Below are 24,658 nucleotides of genomic sequence, written 5' to 3'. Positions count from 1 at the left end.
TTTCTTTCCAAGTACTTATTCAATTCCCTTTTGAAAGCTATTATTGAATCTGCTTCCACCACCCTTTCATATCAACAATTCACTATGTATTTTTATTCCTCTCATGTTGCCAGTGGTTCTTTTGTCAATTATCATAATTCTGTGTCCTCTGGTTGATGACCTTTCTGCTACTGGAAACAATTTTACCTTATTTACTTTTTCGAAGCCTTTTAAAATTCTGAACGACTCTATAAAATCTTGACTTAACCTTCTCTGCTCTAACAAGAACAACCCTGTTTATCTGGTCTCTCCACATAAGTGAAGTCTTTTATTCCTGATGCCATTCTCTCCTCTGCAGCCTCTCCAAAGCCTTGACACCTTTTCTAAAGTGTGGTGCCCTGAAATGATCACAACATTTTAGGTGGAGCCTAACCGGCATTTTATAAAGGTTTGGCATAATTTCATTGCTTTGAAGCCAGAGATTCCATATGCCTTATTAACAGCCTTCTCCAGCTGTCCTGCTACCTTGAAAGACTTATGTGCATACATCCCTGTTCCCACATCCCCTTTTAAAGTTTCGTCATTAATTTATATTGCCACTTCTTATTCTTTCTATGAAAATCAGTTTCTGTACACTTCTCATTAAATCTCATCAGTAATTTCACCAGTCTATGACGTCTCTCTTTTGTCTCCTCCTCTCACTGGCCTTCTATCTAGCTTCACCTGCTCCATCTGCTTAAACAGGATAAATTTCATTACATTTTTACTTCTCTTCAGCTCTCAAGAAGTCATAAGGACTCGAAACATTAACTCTGCTTTTTTTCTCTCCACAGATGCTGTTAGACCTGCTGAGTTTTTCCAGCATTTTCTGTTTTTGTTTCAGATTTCCAGCATCCACAGTATTTTGCTTTTATTTCACCAGTCTATGTCCTCAAGAATGTTTCTCTCCTTCTTACTCTTTACTAAGAGTGAGATTTTAACTCAAAACACATTCACTTGAAGTTAAAATTGGGCCCTTATGTTCCTGAATTTTGTGCCATCTGCACATTTGAAACTCTGCCCTGTATACTTAAGTCAGGGTCATTAGCATATATAGCAAAAAGAGCAATGTTCCGAACACTGCCCTGGGGATACCATTGCACACTTCTCCAGGCTGTAAAACCAAACGTTCACCGAGACCCTTACCCTCTGTTCCTTTGCCAATTTCATATCCAGGGAGCCACTGTTCCTTTATTTCCATAGGCTTCAAATGTGCGAACAAGTCTATTTGGTATTTTATAAAATGCTTTTTGAAAGTCCATACGTACCACATCACCCGTGTTCACGATGACTTGATCAGAGAACTCAACCAAGTTAACTTAACACAAATTACCCATCATAAATCTGTGCTGGCTTTCATTTATTAACCCATATTTTTCTAAGTGACAATTAATTCTGTCCTAGGTTCATGCCTCTACAAGATTCCCCTTTAGGCCTGTAGTTGCCAGGTTTATCCCGCTCCCCCTTTTTTTAAACAGGATCATAACATAATCTTCCATTCCTCTGGCATTACTACCATATCGAAGGAGCACTGAAAGATTATGGCCAGTGCATCTGCATTTACTTCCCTCAGCAACCAAGGAAATATTGAGGAAATATGATCTTTCTACTTTGAGCATGGCCAACCATTTCAGTGCCTCCTCTTATCAATTTTCATCCTATCCAATTTCTCTATTACTTGCCTCTTTTCTGTGACATGGGCTGAATCCTCTTCCTTAGTGAAGACAGATGCAAAGTACTCATTTTATTCCTCAGCCATGCCCAATGTCTCCAGAACATGATTTTCCTTTTGGTCCAGCATCGACCAAATCTTTCCATCGATTACCCTTCTACTATTTATATGGTCATCAAAGATTATAGGTGTCTTTTTTATTTTACCTGATGATCTATTCTCATACACTCTCTAATATTTCCTTTCTCACTTCTCCCTTGGACCTTTCGTATTCATCTTGGTTCATAAGAACCTGACATTTATTATTATACTTAATTTGAATCGTCATTTCTTCAGTCATCCAGCAAGCTCTCGCTTTGGATGTCTTGCCTTTCCCTCTCATGGGATGAGCCTAGTTTTACCTGAACAACGTCCTCATTAAAAGCCTCTCATTGCTCATTTACTGTTACACCTGCCAATCTTTAATTCCAATCCACCTGGGCCAGATCCCTTTTCAACTTACTGGAATTAGCCCTCCTTCAGTTCAACATTTCCATGTTTGATTTTTCATCTTGTCCTTTTCCATAACTTTTCTATACCTAATTATATATGCTCACTGTTCCCCAAATGCTCTCCCACTAAAAAATGCTACACTTGCCCCATTTCATTCCCCAGAACTAGATCCAGAACTGCTCCCTTTCTCCTTGGTCTGGAAACACAATGATCAAAAAAGCTCCCTTGAACACATTTCAGGAATTCCTCCTTCTCTTTGCCTTTTACTGTTAAGTTCTAAGTCTACATCTGAATAATTGAAGTCTCCTATTATCTCTATTTTAAAGTTCTTACACCATTCTGTAATTTTTTTGCAAATTTGCTCCTCTACATAGGGGGGAAGGCCCCCTATTTACTGTCCTACAGCCCAGGTGGAAATACCAGCAGCATAATAGATGCTCTTTTTTTCCTTAATGCTAACCAAACAGATTCTGTCTTTGAACCCTCAAGTGCATCATCCCTTTCTAGTGCTGTAACAGTGGGTTGGATTTATTGGCCAGGGCGGTGGGCCCATCCACCAACTGGAGTGCCAATGGCAACCCCACAGTGACCATTTATGTTATGTTTCCTTTTATCTTAGCTGCCAGTCTCTTTTCATACTCCCTCTTTGCTTCTTCACCTCCCCTCTGAACCTTCTATATTCAGCCTGCTTCTCAGTTGTAGTTTCTATCTGACACCTGTCATAAGCACAATTTTTCTTCTTTATCTTAATTTCTAACTCCGTCATCTTCCAGGGAGTTTTAGATTTGTTTTCTCTACCTTTCCCTCTAGAGGGAATAAACCTTGACTCTGCTCAAAATCACTCATCTTTGAAGAAAGCACATTGTTCAGCTACCGTTTTCCTTGCCAACCGTTGAATCCAATTTATTCAGCCCAGGTCTGTCCTTATCCCATTGGAGTTGGTTTTCCTCCAGTTAATTTTTCTTACTCTGGACTGTTCTTTGGCCTTTTCTATAGTCAGCCTAAACCTTATGATACAACGATCACTGTTCCCTAAATCTTCTCCTGCTGACACAATCTACTTTGCCCACCTCATTTCCAAGGATCAGCTCTAGCAGTGCTTCCTTCCTTGTTGGACTGAAAACTTACCGAAGCAAATTTTCCTGAACACACTCTAGGAACGCTTGCCCCTCTTTGCCCTTTACACACCTACTATCCAACTCTATATTGGGGTAATTAAAGTCCACTATTATAAGTACTCTATAATTTTTGCACCTCTGTAATTTGCAAATGAGTTTGTCTACATCTTCTCCACCAATTGGTGGCCAATAGACAACATTGAACAATTTAATTGTACCTTTTCTGTTCCTTTGCTCTAGCCAAATAGATTCTGTCCTTGACCCCTCTGGGTCATCCTCTTTCTCCATCACCATAATGCTCTCCTTAACCAATACAGCCACTCCCTCCTCTTTTTCTTAATTTCCTATCTTTCCTTAACCAGGAATAATTAACACCCAATACTGCCCTCATTTGAGCCAGGTATGTGTTATAGCCACATCATCATATTTCCACATAGCAATCTGCACCTATAATTCACCAATCTTATTTGCCACACTCCATGCATTCACATACATGCACAATAACCATGATTTAGACGTTGACCCCATCTATTAACTTACCATTCCCGACTCTTGTGCTATCTATCTTTCCCAATATTCTGTGCACCTTGGTATTCCTCTCTGATATTATCTCTTGGTTCCCACAACCCTGCCGAGTTTGTTTAAAACGTCCCCAACAACACTAGCAAGGAACTCAGTCCCAGCTCTGTTCAGCCTGTACGCCAGAGCTCATCCCAATGTTCCAAGAATCCAAAGCCTTCCCTCCGGCACAATTTTGCCAGCCACACATTCATCTGTCTTATCTCCCTGTTTCTGTACTCACTTGCGAATGACACTGGAAGTAACCCAGGGATTATTACTTTTGAAGTCCAGCTTGCTAATTTCCTACCTAGCTCCCAAAATTCTGACTGTAGGACCACATCCTTCTTTCTACCTATGTCATTGGTACCGATGTTCACCTTCCCTGCTCAGGGTGCTCTGCAGCCACTTGGTGACATACTTGACCCTGGCACCAGGGAGGCAGCGTGTCATCCTGGATTCATGCCTGCAGCCATAGAAACGTCTATCTGTTCCCCTAGCTATCAAATCACCTATCACTATTGCTCTTTCAGACTTCCATGACTTACAAGGGAAATTAGAGATAGTATTAGATCCAAGGAAGAGGCATACAAATTGGCCAGCTAAAAACAACAGATCTGAGAATTGGGAGCAGTTTAGAATTCAGCAAAGGAGGACCAAGGGATTGATTAAAAAGGGGAAAATAGATTACGAGAGCAAGCTTGCGGGGAACATAAAAACTGACTGTAAAAGTTTCTATAGGTATGTGAAGAGAAAAAGATTGGTGAAGACAAATTGGGTCCCTTACAGTCAGAAACAGGGGAATTTATAATGGGGAACCAAAAAATGGCTGACCAACTAAATATATACTTTGGTTCTGTCTTCACAAGGAGGACACTAATAACATACCAGAAATGTTGGGGAACACAGGGTTTAGTGAGAGGGAGGAACGGAAAGAAATCAATATTAGTAGGGAAATGGTGTTGGGAAAATTGATGGGATTGAAGGCCGATATATCCCCAGGGCTTGATAATCTACATCCCAGAGTACTGAAGGAAGTGGCCCTAGAAATAGTGGATGCATTGGTGGTCATCTTCCGAGATGCCATAGACTCTGGAACAGTTCCTACAGATTGGAGGGTAGCTAACATAACCCCACTATTTAAAAAGGGAGGTAGAGAGAAAACAGGGAATTATAGACCAGTCAGCCTGACGTCGGTAGTGGGGAAAATTCTAGAGTCTATTATAATAGATTTAATAGCTGAGCACTTGTAAAACAGTGGCAGAATCGGACAGAGTCAGCATGGATTTACAAAAGGGAAATCATGCTTGACAAATCTATTGGAATATTTCAAGGATGTAACGAGTAGAGTTGATGAGGGGGAGCCAGTGGATGTGGTTTATTTGGACTTTCAGAAGGCTTTTGACAAAGTCCCACATAAGAGATTGGCGTGTAAAATTAAAGCACATGGGATAGGGGGTAATGTATTGAGATGGATAGAAAACAGGAAATAAAGAGTAGAAATAAACGGGTTTTTTTCCGAATGGCAGGCAGTGACTAGTGGGGTAACGCAGGGATTGGTGCTGGGGCCCCAGTTATTCACAATATATGTTAATGATTTAGATGAGGGAACTAAATGTAATATCTCCAAATTTGTAGATGACACAAAGCTGGGTGGGAGAGTGAGCTGTGAGGAGGATGCAGAGATGCTTCAGTGTGATTTGGACGAGCTGAGTGAGTGGGCAAATGCATGGCAGATGCTGTATAATGTGGATAAATGTGAGGTTATTCACTTTGGTAGCAAAAACAGGAAGGCAGATTATTACCTGAATGGCTATAAATTGAGAGAGGGGAATGTGCAATGAGACCTGGGTGTCCTCGTACACCAGTCGCTGAAGGTAAGCATGCAGGTGCAGCAGGCGGTAAAGAAGGCAAATGGTATGTTGGCCTTCATAGCCAGAGGATTCGGGCACAGGAGCAGAGATGTCTTGCTGCAATTATACAGGGCCTTGGTGAGACCACATCTGGAATATTGTGTGCAGTTTTGGTCTCCTTATCTGAGGAAGGATGTTCTTGCTATAGAGGGAGTGCAGCGAAGGTTTACCAAACTGATTCCTGGGATGGCAGGACTGACATATGGGGAGAGATTGAGTTGATCAGGATTATATTCACTGGAGTTCAGAAGGATGAGGGGGTTCTCATAGAAACCTATAAAATTCTAACAGGACTAGACAGGGTAGATGCAGGAAGGATGTTCCCAATGGTGGGGGAGTCCAGAACCAGGGGTCACAGTCTGAGGATACGGGGTAGACCATTTAGTACTGAGGTGAGAAATTTCTTCACCCAGAGAGTGGTGAGCCTGTGGAATTCGTTACCACAGAAAGTAGTTGAGGCCAAAACATTGTATGTTTTCAAGGAGGTAGATATAGCTCTTGGGGTGAAAGGGACCAAAGGATATGGGGAGAAAGTGGGAGCAGGCTATTGAGTTGGATGATCAGCCATGATCATAATGAATGGCAGAGCAGGCTCGAAGGGCTGAATGGCCTACTGCTGCTCCTAGTTTCTATGTTTCTATGTTCCTTGTACCTCACTCTGCAGCTGAGCCACATGTGGTGCCATGGCCTTGACTCTGGCTGCACTCCAGAGATGAACCATTACTCTCATTAGTATTCAGGAGTGAATAGAGGTTGGAGACTAGGATTCACTTAGTGGAATCCTTCACTACCTGCCTCTTTCTTTTTGACTGTCTGGCGGTCACCCCTTCCCTCTCTCCCTGCATACTCTTAAGCTGTGGGGTGACCACATCCAAAAACATGCTACCCACGGAGCTCTCAGTCTTGGATGCACCACTGTGACACCAGCTGTTGTTCAAGGTCTGAAACCCAGAGTTCAAGCTGCTGCAACTGGCAACACTTCATGCACAACTGGTTGTCCAGGAAATGGGAAGCATCCTGGAATTCCCACATCGTACAGGATGTGCACTGTTGAGGTTGGAACAGTCCTGCCATTTCTTTATTTATTAGTTACCTTGCTACTGCTAAAGTAAAAACTTTACCAATACTAGTACACCTTACTACTATTAATAAACCTTACTAGCACTGATAAATCCTACCAACATTAAAACACTTTACTTGTAATAAACCTTACTTAAAAAATAAAAGGTAATACTCACCACTTGCTCCTTTTTAATATTTAATATCTTTATCATTTTTAATCTTCTAGTTGTTGAGACTCAGTCCCTAAGCAGCAATACTCACCAGCCAATCAACTTATGACTTTCCTGTGATATCACACATTCCAATTTCAGTTTCTAAACTCTAGCAGCAGCACCCACACCCGGCTCCCAGTCTCCTCCTAATGCCTGGCCCCCAGTCACCCCAATACCCGGCCCCCGGTCTCCCCCCAGTGCGCGGTCCCCGTTCTCCTCACAACGCGCAGCCCATGGTCCCCTCCCAACACCTGAACACCGGTCCCCTCCCAACGCCTGAACCATGGTCCCCTCCCAGCGCCTGGCCCGTGGTCCCCTCCCAATGCCTGAACGCCAGTTCCCTCCCAGTGCCTGAACCCCAGTTCCCTCCCAAAACCTGGTCCCTGGTCCCCTTCCAACGCCCGGCCCATGGTCCCCTCCCAACACCTGAACACCGGTCCCCTCCCAACGCCTGGCCCCTGGTCCCCTCCCAACGCCTGAACCCCGGTTCCCTCCCAACGCCCGGCCTCCGGTCCCTTCCCAACGCCCGGCCCGCGGTCCCCTCCCAATGCCTGGTCTACTCCCAATGCCTGGCCCCCAGTCCCCTCCCAACGCCCGGAGCCTGGTCCCCTTCCAACGCCCGGCCCCCGGTCCCTGGTCCCCTCCCAATGCCCGGCTCCTAGTCTCTTCCCAATTACTGGTCCAAGTCTCCTCTCAACTCTTGGGCTGAGTCTCCTCTGAACTCTCACCCTAAGTCTCTTCCAAAATATTGCCCCAAGTCTCCTCTGCAATCTCAGCCTGTCTCGTGTTGCTTTCAGCCCTGAGCCTCCTCCGACTAAATAGTTAAAGTCATTTGGTAGTACAGAATTTGAGTATTTCTGAAAAAGAGACATGTCTGAGCTTTTTGTCTGCACTCATCAGGTCACCTCGCAAGAATACCAATATAAGGGGAAAACAACAATTTATACTGTATGTCAAGGAAGTGCTGATTGGATGGCAAGTAGTGTTGCCATGGAGAATGCACCAGTGATGGTGACGGACAGTTAACTGCCAAGCATTGTTTGAAATTTAAACCAGGCAGCTTGACCCTGATTGGTCAAGGCATTGCCCTGAGGAAAGAGTCAGTGAATGGCTGTCACTTATTTTGTTTAGCTGAAACAGGTGCAATGCGTGCACACATTCCGTCTGTCTGCAAAGAACAGCACCCTGTGTGATAGGCAGAATGCCTTTTTGGTCAGTGCACACATTGGGATTTTTACAGTTTCACATGCTATAAGATTGGTCTTATCAGCAACCCTATAAACAGGGCCCAAGCCATTTGCTCACCATGCCAGCTTGATTCTGAAATAGGGCGCATCAAAGGCATCCTGCGGAATAATGGCTACCCTGATCAAATCATTTCGCACTGTATATCACGCAAACTCATGAATGGGCCTAAGGCTGTCACTTTCGGCCCTGAAAAGTGCCCAGTCTACCTCAGATTACCCTGGAAGGGCAAGATATCTCAAAAATATGAGCAACAGGTGAACCGAGCTGTTTCACACTGCTACTGTGCAGTTGCAACATGAGTGTCATTTGCTATTAACAGGATGCTGCCGTCAAGTCGTTCTGCCTATCACACAAATGAATAATGTGGTATATGAATAGCAGTGCCAGTGTGATGCAGACCGTATTGACTGGTGGATCATATCAAACAGCATGTCCCAGCCGCTGTCCGCAATGGGCAGGGTACAGATTGTACTCAACCAGCCCGTGCTTGCAAAACTCAAAACAGTGTCCAACACTAGATGTGATTCCGCGATTAGACAACATTTGCTAAATAATCCTCAGTGTGCTAAGAGTTACACTGAATTAAGATTGTCATTCGGGCTCACAGTGGGGCGCATATGTGTGCACTGGAAGCTGCATTTATTAATAGACAAGGCTCTGTGTATTATATCGTAATCCCATGTGATTACTTGCATCTTCAGCCCATCAACCTTATTTACTATGCTCTATTATGCAAATGAACTCTAAATCCACCTTAGATTGACTCACATTTCCCCCTATTTGATTCCCCACATTTGTGAACTATTCCTTATTCTAATTATATTTGTCTCACTTTGTGCACCTTCTATCTCCTTTCATGCTTTATCCTGTGCCCAAGCTCCATCCAAATAGTTTAAAGCCTTCCCCACAGCACCAGTTAACCTCACAGCGAAGACATTGATCACAGCCCTATTCAGGTGAAAGCTGCCATCTTGCACAGGTTTCTCCTACCCCTAACTGCCCTAATGCCCCAAGAACCTGAAACATCCCCCACTACACCAATTCTGCAGCCACGTCTTTTATTTTAATGGGTGTTCATCTACACCTGGCACTGGGAATGATCCAGAGATTGCCCCTGCTAAGATCCTGCTCTTTAACTTCATCCCTAGCTCCTGAAACTCTGCCTGGAGGACCTCAACCCTATTCCCACCTACATCATTGGTTCCAGCCTGGTTGTTCCCCTTAGGGTGGTGCCCCTTCCCTGCCCAAAATGTTATGCCCCTGTTCATCAACATCTTTTACCCCGGCACCAGGGACACAACACACCATGCGAGAATCATGATGGTGGTTGCAGAGGCATCTGTCCATCCCCCTGATTATTGAGTTACCCATCTCTACTGTACTTCTACACTTTGCTGTGACCCCCTGTGCAATCATTTGACCCACAGTGCTGTGGATGCTTTCGAGTTGGCACATCCCCGAGGTGTCATTATCCTCATTGGCATTCAGCATTGAAAACTGTTTTGAGAGTACCGCACATGAGAGAATTTGTGCACTGCTTCCTCTCCCTACCCTGCCAGATGGCCACACACTAAACTACCCCCCTCTGCCCAACTCCCCCCACCACCCCCCTCCCCCGCCTTGAACTCTCTGGAGCTTTGGGATGACCGCCTTATGGAACCTAGCACACCAGGATATTTTCAGCTCTCCTCCCCTACCCCCTTCTCCATGCCCTGCAGTGATTCCGGCCTCTCCTCAAGCTCAGAGATCCTGGGTTTGAGTTTGAGCAAGAGGAGGCACTTGCTGCACACATTTCTTGAGTTCCTATGTGACACAGGAATTGCAGGCAATGGGTCCCATCATTTTGTTTAAACCTTCATCTACTTAGAATCAAAGAAAGTTACAGCACAGGAGGTGGTCAATCAACTTGTTGTGCCTGTACTAGCCCTTTGAAAGACCAGTCATGTTTTTAGTTCCGCATTCCTGCTTTTTGTCCATAAACCTCCATATTCCTCATCCTCAAGTACCTGTTTAACTCACTTTTTCAGTTATTTATGGAATCAGCTTCCATCACCTTTTCAGATCCCAACTACACTGAATAAAAAAAAAATCTCTGCACCTCCCCCTTTGCCAAAGATTTTGAATGTTTGTGATCTTTCCTTTCTACTCAATCAAATTCTCTCAGCATCATGAAAACTTATAACGTTCTTGCTAACACATTCTCTTTGCTTTTATGTAAAATCTCTTCTCATTATAAACCAAAGTAAACCATATGTTTTATTAACCATCTTATCAACTTGAAAGCAACTAAACACAACTTTATTTCATTACAAACAAATTTAAGAAAGAGATTAATGCTTAGCAACAACTTGAAATCAAAACACATGTTTAACATGTTGATAAGTTTTTCTCCTGAGACAAAAAAAGCTAGAAATGTAAGAAGTCCATCTCCCTTACCCAGGTCAACTTAAAAACAAAACATAATGCAACTTAATGAAAACTTCAAACAATTAACATCAGTATTAAGAACATTACGCAGCTTAAATTTTGAAAACTCAATGTGGTGAGTTTTAAAATTGCAATAACCAGGAATGTTGTCTTTGGTTAACATTAGTTCACATACAGCACAGTGAATCACATCGATCTCTTGACTCGGTTAAGTCTATATTCAGAATTCCTCTCCTTCCTTGTTGCTCAGCAATAACCCCACCCTTTCTGTTCCAAAGCATTCTGTTGTAATCATTTTCTATTCCTCAAAGCATTACTTTGAAACTCCAAATCAAATTATTGGTCTGCAGAACTCAATTAGAAATGATTTTGTGTTTTTTTATACAAGGTCAAACTATAACTGAAAACTGTCAATTAGAAACCATGGAATGACAACATTAATTGAACACATTGCATTATTGAATTATACCTTTCTCTTTTTCTGAGGCCAAGAGCTATAATGCTGAAGTTGAGATTGCCCATTAGCAGAGCATTTGAGCTATGTTGGCTTTCTGTCCATGTGTTGCATCAGCTACCTTTTAAAGACTTTGTAACAAGCACTTTCCAAATTGATGTAAAGATCAGGCAGAAACGACAAGATTACCCTGATGCGAGCATTAGATCTGTAACACAAAGTTGCTGTTTCATGCTGTATAAATGGTAGCACATCCAGAAAATGTCTTCTTTTCATTGCTACTGCCTGCTCTGCTGTGGTTTATAATCGATCAATAGTACAGCTGGCATTTAGAACATTCTGTAAAGTATGAGCATAATAAACAAACCACCGCCTTCTTCTCCATCACAAATCTTTCAATTGTTGTTTGTTCTAATGTTACAGTTTTACCCTTAATTCTTCACTGAATTTTAGATAATTATTCCTACGTGGAAATGACACCCAAATTAACTGAAGACAACACATTCCAACTTCACAAGCATCCTTTCAGTGTCTGTATTATGTGCACAGCACAGTACTTAAAATGCATGACCCATTTTAACCTTACTCCTACTTATAAATCACTTTAATCATATTAATTGTTTGATTTAAATATCATTAGATTTGCAGAGAATTTCCACCCCAGATATCCTAATGTTTACATCTGCCTTCATAATACATCTATTGCAAGCAATAAAACCAAACTGTATACCAAATGAGAAATTTCATTTACATAGCAACTTTAACTAAGTAAAATGTTCCACAGGATATCACAGGAGCATTATCAAACAAACTTTGGCACTAAGCCAGTTCAGGAAATATTAGGCCAGATGACCAAAAGCTTGATCAAAGAGTTAGGTTTTTAAGAATATCTTAAAGGTAGAGAGAGAGAGGCAGAGAGGTGCAGAGGTTTAAGGAGGGAATTAGGAGATTAGAGAGATAAGAATGGATTTGAAAACAAGGATGGAAGTTTTAAAATTGAGACGTTGCTAGACTGGAAGCCATTGTAGTTCAACGATCACATGGGTGATGGGTAGACAGGACTTGGTATGCGTTAGGTTGCAGGCAGTGTTTTGGATTACCTTAATTTTAGGGATAGTGCAAGTTGGGAGGCCAGGCAGCAGAGCATTGGGATATTCAGCCTAGAGGTAGCAAAAGCATGGATGAGGGCTTAAGAGGATGAGCTGAAACAGGGTTGGGTGACATTATGGAGGTGGAAATAGGTGGTCTTGTTGAGGGAATGAATACAGAGTCAGCTCAAGGTCAAATAGGACAGCAAGGTTGCGAACATTCTGGCTCAGCCTCAGACAGTGGGCAGCGAGAGGGATGGGGTCAGTGACTATGGAATGGAGCTTGTGGCGCAACCAAAGACAATAGTTTTGGTCTTCCCAATAGTTAATTGGAGGAAATTTCTGTTTACCCAATACTGGATTTTGGACCAGCAGCATGACATATCAGAGACAATGGAGAGGTTGAGGAAGGTTTTGGTGAGCATCAGCTGGGTGCCATCAGCATAAATGTGAAACTTGACGTATTTTTGGTTGATGCCACTGGGAGCCAGAAATAATTTATTTAAGCAAGTAGCTTTTTGATGCAGAACAGATTTGAAAAAAAGAACATTCAATATACCAGGCTTGGTCAATTAACCTGGAACTCACTGAATCAATTTCCCTTGTCCTCCTTTGTGTTAAGCTAATGTGACTTGGCTAATGAATCAGGAATTTATTTTCTTTTTGAAAACTCATACTCAATTGTAAAATTGCTCATATTCAGAAGTTTTGTGCTCCATAGTTCAGTTTGGCTGAGGTGGAAGAAATCAGGTCTTATTAACTATCTCATTCAGGTTTTGCTGGAGAATGATATGATAGTGACAGGAGTTACAACCAGAATGCATGGCAAAGCTGAGACCAGGGCTCAATGGTGAAGTGCAGGCTTGTCAATACTGCAAAGTCAGCTGCAGTGTTGGCTGGTGCCTTGGCCTTTGCACACCTGAACAGATCAGGTGAACAAAATTATTTTGGGCAGGGGACTCATTTGGTTGTCGCTAAGCACAGAGAAGGTATGCAGAGTGTGAGAAAATCATGCACCAAATGATTATCCTGTTTCTGTGCTTCAATTTCAATGTAATAATCAGCCCAACTGGTGCTTGCCAGTATTTATGCTTCATAAGAGCTGCCTCCTATCCTGTTTCATATCACTATCAGAATATTGTTCTATTCCTTTCTACCTCATGAACGTATTTAACTTCATCTCAAAATGCACCTATGCCATTGTTTTAAGCACTCCATGTGGTATCAAGTTCCACATTATCACCACTCTGTTTCTCCTGAATTGATTATCGAATTTACAGATGACTATCTTATATTGGTGACTCCTAGTTTTGGATTCCCCACAAGTGGAAAAGTTCTCTCTAACTACTTTATCAAATCTGTTCATAATCTGAAAGATTTTCTGTTGTAAGGGATAACAGCATGCCATCACCAGAAGGGAAGTGTGTCATGTAATTCAATCTCAGCTTCACTTTGGCTTGTGAGCAGAACACAGTACACACAGCTGTGATTTCTTCAAACTTTCTACTTTTGTATAAATGTTCTCATGTGCCTTATCTCAATGAACCCATGTGTTTACTCAATCCCTTATGAGTGATTGGTACCTTTCACATCATTATAAAAATATGACAATCTCTATTAGGTCACCCCTCAGTCTTCTCCTTTCTAGAGAAATGTGCCCCTTTTTAAGATTTGGCTATTCCAGGAGCCTACTTTAGATGAAATTGAACAGTTGTCATAGGTATAGCTATTAGACTCCAACCAAGGGTTTGGAGAAAGGCGGGAGGAGGGGGAGGAGACTCATACCTCCACTTTATCCAAGCAACTTGTTCTCAGCCACCCAGAGCACCCCAATATGGCCAGGAAATGGTTCCATGGCACATTTTCTTCAGTCCCAGCTAGCCTTTGCTAGGTTTACATGTTCCTGGACGGAAGAGGCAAGGCAGGAAGATTGAGTGGGAAGTCAGCTTGGTTAGGACACAGCAAGGCTTTGATAAGAGTCAGCTGCTTCAATAAGGTTGTAGCCTGTGGCTAGGCCTGCAAACAGCTACTAGCAATGTTGAGGGGTCAGGAATGGCACTGCAAAGTGGTTTCGTAAAATTTTATGGCTGCCAAGCCTCACAGACAATGCATGTGACCATGGCTGGTGCAAGCTGGCAGAAGTGCCAGGCAAAGAATGGCATAGCTGTTAACTGGATTTCCACACAGTCCATGGGATCACGAGACTTGGTGGAATTGTCAGCGAAAACTGTGTGCTTAATTAAGAGGGCACAATCCTCCAAAGCAAGGGACATTATTAAAAAAGTGGCAATGGAAGTTTTGAAATGAAATCATATTTGTTTCCTGCATTAGATTTCAATTGGCACAGTCTTTTACTGAAAACAGCCCCCACAGGGTTCATGATAGATCTTGGTAAATGGGGATTTGAAAGGCACAGTATACACACTATAGTAGATGAAGTCTGATGACAATGCATCAAATTAGTAGTCTTCATGAAACAACCTATCTTATAGGTTCAAGTCCCACGCCAGGACTTGACCACAAGAAAACATCATGGCTGGCACTCATGTGCAGTACTTAAGTAGTGCAGCACTGCCAAAGGTTCCAGTTTAGGATGAGACATTAAACCATACAAGGCCCCTTCTGCCCTCTGAGGTGGATGGTCCACAGTACTATTTAGGAGAGAAGTAGGAGGGCTCTCCTCAGTGTCCTGGCCAAGTTTCATCCTTCAATCAACATTGCAAAAACAAATTCTCTGGTCATTATCACATTGCTGTTTGGGGCAGCTTGCTGTGCAAAAATTGGCTGCTGCATTTCCCACAATCCAACAGTGTATACTTCAAAAGAATTTCATTGGCTCTAAAGCACTTTGAAGGGTACTGTATAATTGCAAGTCTTTCTTTATATGATTATTCAGCGTGAGCACAGAGACATAGGGCAGAATTTTCTGCCTGTCGGGCAGGTGGGCCTGACCCAATCGCGAGCGGGCGCAGAGCCAATTGAGGTCCGCCCAGCATGACGTCCGCCGGGAAGCGCTATGCGCTCCATGTGCAGGCGGGGGGGGGGATCCCTAAAATCGAGAGTGCGCTCTTTCGCGCATGCACACAAAAGAGCACACATCTCCCTGAGGCTAAGTGCAGCCTCAGGGAGATTGCCTTGACTTTTAAAACTATTAAAAATAGAGAAAAGAAAAATCCCTTACATGTCCCCTCATGTGACAAAGTCACATGAGTTGGGACATGTTCATAATTTACAGAACAACTTCATTACAATTTTTAAAACCCGACATGAAACCTCATCCCGCCGCTGGACGAGGTTTCATGTTTTTTCTACTTCCCCCGAGGCTCCTGGCTGACCCGCCAATCTTAAGGTTGGACGGGCAGGTCCTTTAATTGGTTAATTGATCCTGTCAATGGCCTCAATTGGCCATTGACAGGTCGGCGGGCCCACAGCTGATTTTGCTGCGCCCCCGCCTTCCTGAAAATTTAAATGGGGCGGGATGAGGTCGGGGGTTCTGCCCGACGTCATCCCACGTCGGTGAGCAGGCCCTGCCCCCCACTCGCCGAAGGCAAAATTCAGCATATGGAGTTCCAGTTACCACAGGTAGGTAAAGCTCAGGAATGAACAGACTTGCCATTGTCAAAGACTATTGATCTGTTTAACAGCAATAAGGAAAAGCAGCCTTTGTTTCAGATGTACCTCAAAGGTCAGCCCATGCCAAGATGACAAACGTCCAAGGAATTGGTAGTAAGTTTGATGGGCAGTTGTGGCTGATATTTGTGAGAAGGGAACTGATTGCCTTTTATTCCATGATAGATCAATGCCCAAAATTCTCTATTTACACAATTGCATTCGGTGTCCTGTTTCAGTCTGCAGTCAGTAGCCCAAATGCTCTTTTATTGAAATATTGAACTAGTTAGCAGTATAGCTGAGATACTTACCAAACGTTTGCCAATTTAGAAAGTAAGCTTACATTTTCAAATCTATGTTTAAAGACAGTTTATTGTTTTACCTATTGAGGAGGTTAGTGCAGGATGATTCAACATTTTAAAGTATTTGCTGTTCATTTGTTACTGTTGGTCAGAACTTTAGTTCTTAACTGGTAAAAGTGCATAAGCAATTCGTTTTCAAGAGAGAAAAATCAGGTTTAATCTGGGTACAGCCTGTGCACAGAGTTGGGCTTTTCTGTTCTGATCCTTAGGTTATGTGGCCAGAACATCAGGGGAAGAATTTTCCCCCTGTCGGGGGAGAAGTGCAGGAGCGGGCGTGTGCAGGTGTGCCTCCGATCAGTGCCCCCAATTGGGGGCGCACCGCCATTTTACGTGGACGGGCCAATTAAGGCCTGCCCAGCTTGACATCCGCCAGGAAGTGCTATGCGCTCCCTGTGTGGGCGGGGGAGGATTCCCTAAGCCGAGAGGCTAAGTGCTGCCTCAGGGAGATCGGCATCAAATTCAAATAAGGTCAATGCACAAACATAAAATTTCCCTGACATGTTCCCTCATGTGACACTGTTGCATGAGTTGTGACATGTCCATCACTTTTATTCAAACTTTAAAAAAAATTTTTTAAAAACCTTCGTGAATCCTCATCCCGTCCGTGGATGAGGTTTTATGCTTTTTCTGAAGCCCACCAGGACTCCTGACCTGCCCGCCAACCGTAAGGTTGGACGGGCAGGTCCATTAACTACTTGAATTACTTTTTAAATGGCCTCAATTGGCCGTTGACAGGTTGGCAGGTGCACAGCTGATTCGGCTGTGACCCCACCGACCTGAAAATTGAGTTGACGCGGGGTGACGTTGGGAGTTCCGCCGACGTCAACCCGCGTCATTTAACGCGTCGGCGAGTGGGCCCCCCCCCCACTCGCCGACCGCAATGTCCTGGCCCAGGAATACAAGTTCCAGTGATACTGAAATCAAGGAAATAATTAGTGTAAAGAATCCAGTGTCCTGCCTTTAACAATTCAAGCAATAATTATTGAAGTCAGGTTACTGTAGTTACCAGGTAGGAGTGTGTTGAACTTCTTGAATAAGGAATGCTAATTCCTAATTTCTAATCTGATTAAATTTAGGAGTTCATGGATTAATTCTTCTGTGTAAATTAAGTACGCCTTGTATATCATTCAACTAAATGTTTCCTTACCAAATAAGCATATTTTTGCGTTAGCTTTTCCTTCAACAGCTAGAAATTCAGCACCTTCAGATATTGGTTTCTTTCAGGATTTGAAGCATTTGGATTATTCATGTTTTACAAGGCAAATTTCACTCCTTCTTTTGGAAGATCAGACTGATACCATTCTTTGAAACATTTAAGATACCTCCTTTTCAAGGATCAAAACTAGCCTCAATGCTGCAAGTGTGGCCGATCAGAGTTTTATAGAGTATCAGTATCACTGCTGCTGTATAATATGAGGATACTGTCTGACATTTTACTGAAAAACAACAAAACTTATTTTCTTCGAAGAACGGCACCTCATCTTTTGACTGAGCACTTTATAGCCTTCTGGACCCAAAATTGAGTTCACCAACTTTAGATCATAACCCATGTCCACAATTTGTTTCTTTTTCCTTTGCTTTTTTTCTCTCATTTCTCCCTCATTTCCTCTTCTTTGCTTTCAGCCAACAGCTATTCAGAATCCTGTTTTTCATGCCTCCTCTAAACGGAGCTTTTGTTCCTTCACTTGTCCCGTTACCAATCCCTTTGCCCTTGCCCCATGAACCTTATAATTTAATCTCCCCTGCTCCCCTTCATATTACTAAACTTCTCTTTTGCTCTTTTTCCCACCTCTCCCTTTCATTTGCTCAAAACCAATCACATTTCTAGCTCTTGCCAGCTCTGATGAAAGGTCAAAGGCCTGAAACATTGGCTGGATTTTTGCGAGCCCTTTGACAATGGGTTGAGAGGTGGGAAGGCTGTCAGAATTGCACGGGAAGGCATCAGTGGCCAATTAAGGGCCTCTTCCCACTTCCTAGTAGGGAGACCTTCAAGTGGCAGCCTCCCAATAGGCTCTGGAGTGTTGGAAGCCCTACTTTTTGGGAACTCCATAGCCAATGGAGGAGAACCCTGGCAGCAACTTCCACCCCTGCAGCAATGGTGGCACCTGCCCTCAGTGATGACACGCCACTACCCTCCTCGCCCCCTCCCCCAGCCCCGATCGCTACGGTGTGCCTCAGCATCCCCAAACCCGCTTTACTTGCCTTCAAGGAGGCATGACCATCAATGCACCCTCTTCCTCCAGCTGCAGCCCCAGCAATGGCCACCTCTCATTGTGGCACTGCTGCGGCTGCTGTGCTGCTGGCTCTCTGATTGGGCCATTAGCTCTTGGAGGGTGGGCTGCCATGTTATTAAGGGCAGCATCCCTGGCACCAGGCATTTAAATGGCCACCACTGGCACTATGCCTCCCTGATTCCCGCTACTGGCCAAAGTAGGGTCAACCTCTGCCCCACCAGTGGCATGACTTCAGCCTCCATTGTAAAACACAGCCCCTTAGCTCTGTTTCTCTTCACACAGATGCTGCTAAACATGCTGAGTATTTCCAGCATCTTCTGTTTCAATTTAGACCTTTCTCCTGCTTCCTCTTATAAAATAATGTGCCACTCATAGCATCATTATATATTACTTCAAGATTCTCTATATTAAACATCTGGTCAACATCATCCTTGGATAATTTTTGTCAGGATTTGAGTAACATACACCTATGTCCTGCTTTCCCACACAGTTTTGCCTGATCTACAAACTTAGTCACTTGCTTACACTATCCCTGTCATCAATAAATATTATTAATAGAGGAGTCCCATGGTCACTGGGTGATGTGCGGGAGGTGGGGAAAGTACTTAAACTAGTTACTCAATCAAATATCTTCAATTCTTCTCACCTAGCAAGCAATCGAATTTGGTTTCATATTGGAACCCACAAGCATTAGCTTTAGCCATCTGGTGTTGCTCATTAAATGCTCTCTACAAACAACGATATAATATCCAAGACCTTGGCCTGATCTGCTAAGTCCATTTTGCAAGAAATCCAATCAATTTATTCAACATATCCTCTCTCTCTCTAGGTACCACGCCCCAAGAGGGCATTGGCGACCATGGACTTCCATGTGTTGATCCATGGTTATGCTCAGCAAAGTACTGCAGTGGTTTTCTGTTGCCTTCTGCAGGTTCTGGCTGACCAGGAGACTCTCCTGCTCTTATTGCCTGCCTTAGGTGTAATGGAAGGATTTGCAGTTTGATAATTGACCTGTTTGACCAGGTTATGAATACCATAGCCATCCAGTCCTAGAGTTGGACTGGAACCCGGATCTTCCAGCTCAGAGACAGGGATGCTACCACTGCACCACCAGACCGTTCAGACATTACCTGCTTACCATAAATCTGAATTGGTTTGGATTTATTTTCTTTACCCTTGCTAGATGTAGATAAATTGTTTCATTTAAAATAGAAAATGGTATTTTTCCTACAATAGGTGTCAAGTTAACAGGCTGATAATTCCCAAGACCATACTTTTGGAATTTTCTTTAGCCTTTTAAGATCTCATGACTAAAACATCTCATGTTCACTATTGTAAATGGCTGGCTGTGTAGCTGCAATAGATTACCAGGTACAAAAAGACAAGATGGACATCAACATGAAATATTTACAAATGGATTTTGCCAGTTGCTAGCCCATAACCTGTCACCTACCAGCTATATGCTAACAACAATATTCTGCTTAAGTCAGATTTAAATATAGCAAAAACTCACATTTATATACTGCTTTCATACATCAATTTCCACCCAGCCATATTGACAATATGCAGCAAAATCCACTCAAATGGCAAATTGACCATATTTTAGTTATTGTGAGGACAAGTGTTTTCACTCAGCATGTGGTGAAGGGCTGGAATGCACTGCCTAATAGTGTGGTAGAGGCAGGTTCAATCGAGGCTTTCAAAAGGGAATTAGACTGTAATTTGAAGGGGAAGAATTTGCAGGGTTATGGGGAGAAAGTGGGAGAATGGCACTAAGTGAATTGCTCATTTGGAGAGCTGGTGAAGGCACAATGGGCCAAATGGCCTTCTTCTGCACTGGAACAATTCTGTGATTCTCATTCTATGAAGCCAGCCTCGTATTACCCCTTCCAGGAGAGCAAAATCACATGGTGCTCAGCTATTCCTTTCAGGCCCATTCCTTTTCGAGGTTCCAATGGTGCTTCTGCAAGAGAGCAACACTGGACTGTGTTGTGTTATTATGATAGAATACCTTGGGCTTATTTACTGCCCAAGATACAAAACCAATCACTCATAGGGATTGGGGAGACATGTTGTGGGTTAATTTATTAAGACTAGGCACACAAGAACAGGTATAAAGCTTGAAGACATCAGAGCCATGTGTGTGTGCACTGCTCAAACCAATAGTGAAACTAAGACTGGATCACATGACACGTTTCCCTTCTAGTGATGTCATGCTGATATCCATTAAAGGCATATTACAATAGACTGGAGCCTTTTTGTCACAACAGTTATACTATAACAGAAGTACCATCACTTTAAACAACCCATCTTGTTTCATATACAGTACTTACAAAATATTCCATTAGTATCTTACCATCAGATATGGCGGTAAAGCAAATTCAAAGATCACTATCAGCTTACTAAGAGTCTTGTTTCTGAAAAGCTTTCAACATCAAGAGATTTTTAATGGTATTATTGACCATTTATTTTTAACATAAAGATTCCTAAGGCACTGGCTACTACCTTGTGAACTAACATTTCTTGGATTAGTCTCTGAATTGCAGAGAATAGCTACACCATGACGCAGATAAGATAATTCATGGATGGAGTCAGCTGGAGACAATGGTACTTATTCATCGAAAATGATAGGATCAGTAGTCACATATTTTGCCTTTAGACAGACCCATTTGTTTCCCACATATACAGCAAAATTCTTAAGACACTGATGTGCACATTGCACATCGGTTGTGACAGAGTGTGACATGTCCTTACTCCAACGTAAAAATGGAACGACTTTTAAAAAGAAAAAAACTACTAAATAACAAATTACTCTGAAATTAAGGCACAGTTTATGAAATAGGAAATATCGCAGCAATGATGATGAGCTACAATTTGAAAGACCAACAGGTCATTTGCATCGGGGCACAGCGAGTGTTGGCTGTACTGAGAAAGAAACTATGCAAAGTACCAAAGAAGCCCATGCAACAAGAAAACTGTCCACATAAAAAGCAGAAATGTATTAAATAATAAGCTTTGTTATGGATGATTCTTAATGGAATGCACAGATGTAAGGATTTAATTGTATTTTGCTTCAGTCTTCACTATAAGAGGACACAAGTAACATCCCGGAAATAGCTGTAATTCAGGAAGTGAAAGGGAGGGAGGAACTCAGGAAAATTACATTCACCAGGGAAGTAGTATTGAGCAAATTGTTAGGGCTGACATTTCTCCAGATCTGGATGGACTTCACTTCAAGGTCTTGAAAGAATTGGCTAATGAGATAGTTGATGCACTGGTTTTAATTTTCCAAAATGCCCTAGGTTCCATTAGATTGGAAAATAGAAAATGTAACTCCTTTATTCAAAAAGGGAGGGAGACAGAAAGCAGGAGGCTATAGGCCAGTAAGCCTAACATCTGTCATAGGAAAAATGTTAGAAGCTATTATTAAAGATGCTACAGCAGGGCACTTAGAAAAATTCAAGACAATCAGGCAGAATCAACATGGTTTTGTAAAAGTTTGTAAAAATGTTTAAGCAATTTATTGGAGTTTGTAGAAGGAGTTGCATGTGCTGTGGATAAAGGGGAACTGGTGGATGTTCTGTACTTAGATTTCCTGAAGGCATTTGATAAAGTGCCATATCAAAGGCTACTGCAGAAAATTAAACCTCACACTGTAGGGGGTAACATATTGGCATGGAAAGAAGATTGGCTAGCTAACAGGAAGCAGAGAGTTGGCATAAATGGGTTTTTCTGGTGTCAGGAAGTGACAAGTGGTGTGCCACAGGGATCAATGCTGGGGCCTCAACTTTTTACACTTCATATAAATGACTTGGCTGAAGGGACCAAAGAAATGGTTGCTATATTTGCTGATGACACAAAGATAGGTAGGAAAGTAAGTTGTGAAGAGGACATAAAAAGGCTATAAAGTGACCTAGATAGGTTAATTAAGTGGGCAAATATCTGGCAAATGGAGCATAATGTGGGCAAATATGAAATCATTCATTTGGGCAGGAAGAATAAAAAGGAAGCTGATTATCTAAATGGTGAGAGATTGAGGAGCTCTGAGATTCAGAGGGATCTGGACATCCTGGTGCATGAATCACAAAAGGTTAGTATGCAGGTACAGAAGATAGTTAGGAAAGCTAATAGAATGTTATCATTTATTGTGAGGGGAATTTATTGCAAAAATAGGGAGGTTTTGCTTCAGTTGTACAGGGCACTGGTGAGACCACATCTGCAGTATTGTGTACAGTGCTGGTCTCTTTATTTAAAGAAAGACGTAAATGCATTAGAAGCAGTTCAGAGAAAGTTTACAAGACTAATACCAAGAATGGGTGGGTTATCTTATGCGGAAAGGCTGGACAGATTAGGCTTGTATCCACTAGAATTTAGAAGATTAGGAGGCGACTTGATTGAAATTTTTAATATCCTGAGGGGCCTTGACAAGGTGGATGTGGAGAGGATGTTTCATCTTGTGGGAAAATCTAGAACTAGGGGTCACTGTTTAAAAATAAGGGGTCACTCATTTAAGACAGAGATTAGGAGAATTTCTTTCTTACAGAGGGTTGAGAGTCTTTGAAACTCTCTTCCTTAAAAGGCAATGGAAGCAGAGCCTTTGAATATTTTTAAGGTGGAGCTAGATAGATTCTTGATTAACAAGGGGGGTGAAAGGTTATCAGGGGTAGGCAAGAATGTGGGGTTGAGATTACATTCAGATCAGCCATGATCTTATTGAATGGTGGAACAGGCTCGAAGGGCCGAGTGGCCTACTCCTGCTCCTAATACACACATTCGTATGTAATGCAATAACATCTACACAATATGGGTTTTGAAGTTGCACACCTAGTACAATTGTGAATTCATAATATTTACTCATATGAATGTCAGCTGAGAAAGGTTCTTTTCAAAAATTCAAAAATATAAACACTATTAAAACAAGCACAGTGAATTATCAGTTACAGTGGGCAGAATTTTGCCCTTGATGGGCGGGCGGGCCCGACCGGCTTGGCAGTGGGCAGGCAGTCGATCGCCGCCGCCGAAGTGAGCTCCGCCGCCATTTTGAGTGGGGGGGCCAATTAAGGCCCACCCAGCGGGCTGCCCAACGGGAAGCACTATGTGCTTCCTGTGTGGGGGAAGGGGAGGGATTCCCCAACTGTCAAAGTGCGCTCTTTCGTGCATACATGCAAAAGAGTGCACATCTCCCTGAGACTAAGTGCTATCTCAGGGGGAGCGCTGAAAGTTTCATAAACCTCAAAAATAGTATAATTAAAAAATTATTAACATGTCTCCCTCATGTGACAATGTCACATGAGATGGGACGTGTTAATAAATATGACAAAAGCTTTATTAAAGATTTTTTAAACAGACATGAAACCTCACCCCACCGGTGGATGAGGTTTCATGTTTTCTCAGAAGCCCGCCGGGGCTCCTGGCCTGCCCGCCAACCTTAAGGTTGGACAGGCAGGTCCTTTAATTGGGTTAATTATCCTGTCAATGGTCTCAATTGGCCATTGACAGGTCAGCGGGAGGACAGCTGATTTCACTGTCCGCCCGCCTTCCTGAATATTTAAATGGACCGGGATGACGTCGGGGGGGAACCCGTGACATCATCCCACGTCATTTTTGCGTCAATGAGCGGGCTCCGCCCCCAACTCGCCGACGGAAAAATTCTGGCCAGTAACATTGTTTAGTGAGAATATTGTCGAAGTTCAGCCAAACAGGAGAGGCAAAGGGGCAAGCAGCTTTAATAGTGACAGTTTCCAAGTCAGCCTGATGGTTCCGAGATTATCCAAACAAATCCCTGACCTTTGCTGATCTTACCTGATTTCAAACATTGCAGTTCTAGTGATGTATATCTTGGGCAGAGGCATCAGCTTTGCTCAGTAGGTAACACCCTTTCTTCTGAAACAGGCATCGATGTGTCCAAGAATGACAAGTGAAGATGGCAATGAGCAGCAGCTCAGCAAAGACTTGCATCAGATTATCTCTTGGTTCCAAAGGAGGACAAGATAATCCTCCTTGGAGACTTTAATGCCTGCATAGGCCAGCACTATATGACATAGAAGGGGTCCTTAACAAGCATGAAGTGTGATCCCACAACAGCTGTGGTCTCCTTTGCTTGTTCAAATGTGATCACCAAATCTCATTTCACCAAGATGAATGATATAACACTTCTTCACTGTACACTCACTCAAGCACTTGCATCTTTT

At 42.8% G+C, this 24,658-nt stretch overlaps 1 protein-coding gene across 1 annotated transcript in view; it reads right to left on the bottom strand.

The window, feature by feature from the left end:
- The window catches only part of LOC144680673 (CUB and sushi domain-containing protein 1-like), a 2,611,816-nt gene that overhangs the window by 2,300,763 nt on the left and 286,395 nt on the right, over window positions 1-24,658 (bottom strand). The window lies entirely within an intron of this gene.

The sequence above is a fragment of the Cetorhinus maximus genome, chromosome 5 (genome assembly GCF_964194155.1).
Source record: "Cetorhinus maximus chromosome 5, sCetMax3.hap1.1, whole genome shotgun sequence".
Classification (NCBI taxonomy): Eukaryota; Metazoa; Chordata; class Chondrichthyes; order Lamniformes; family Cetorhinidae; genus Cetorhinus; species Cetorhinus maximus.
This window is presented reverse-complemented; position numbering and strand designations above follow the sequence as displayed.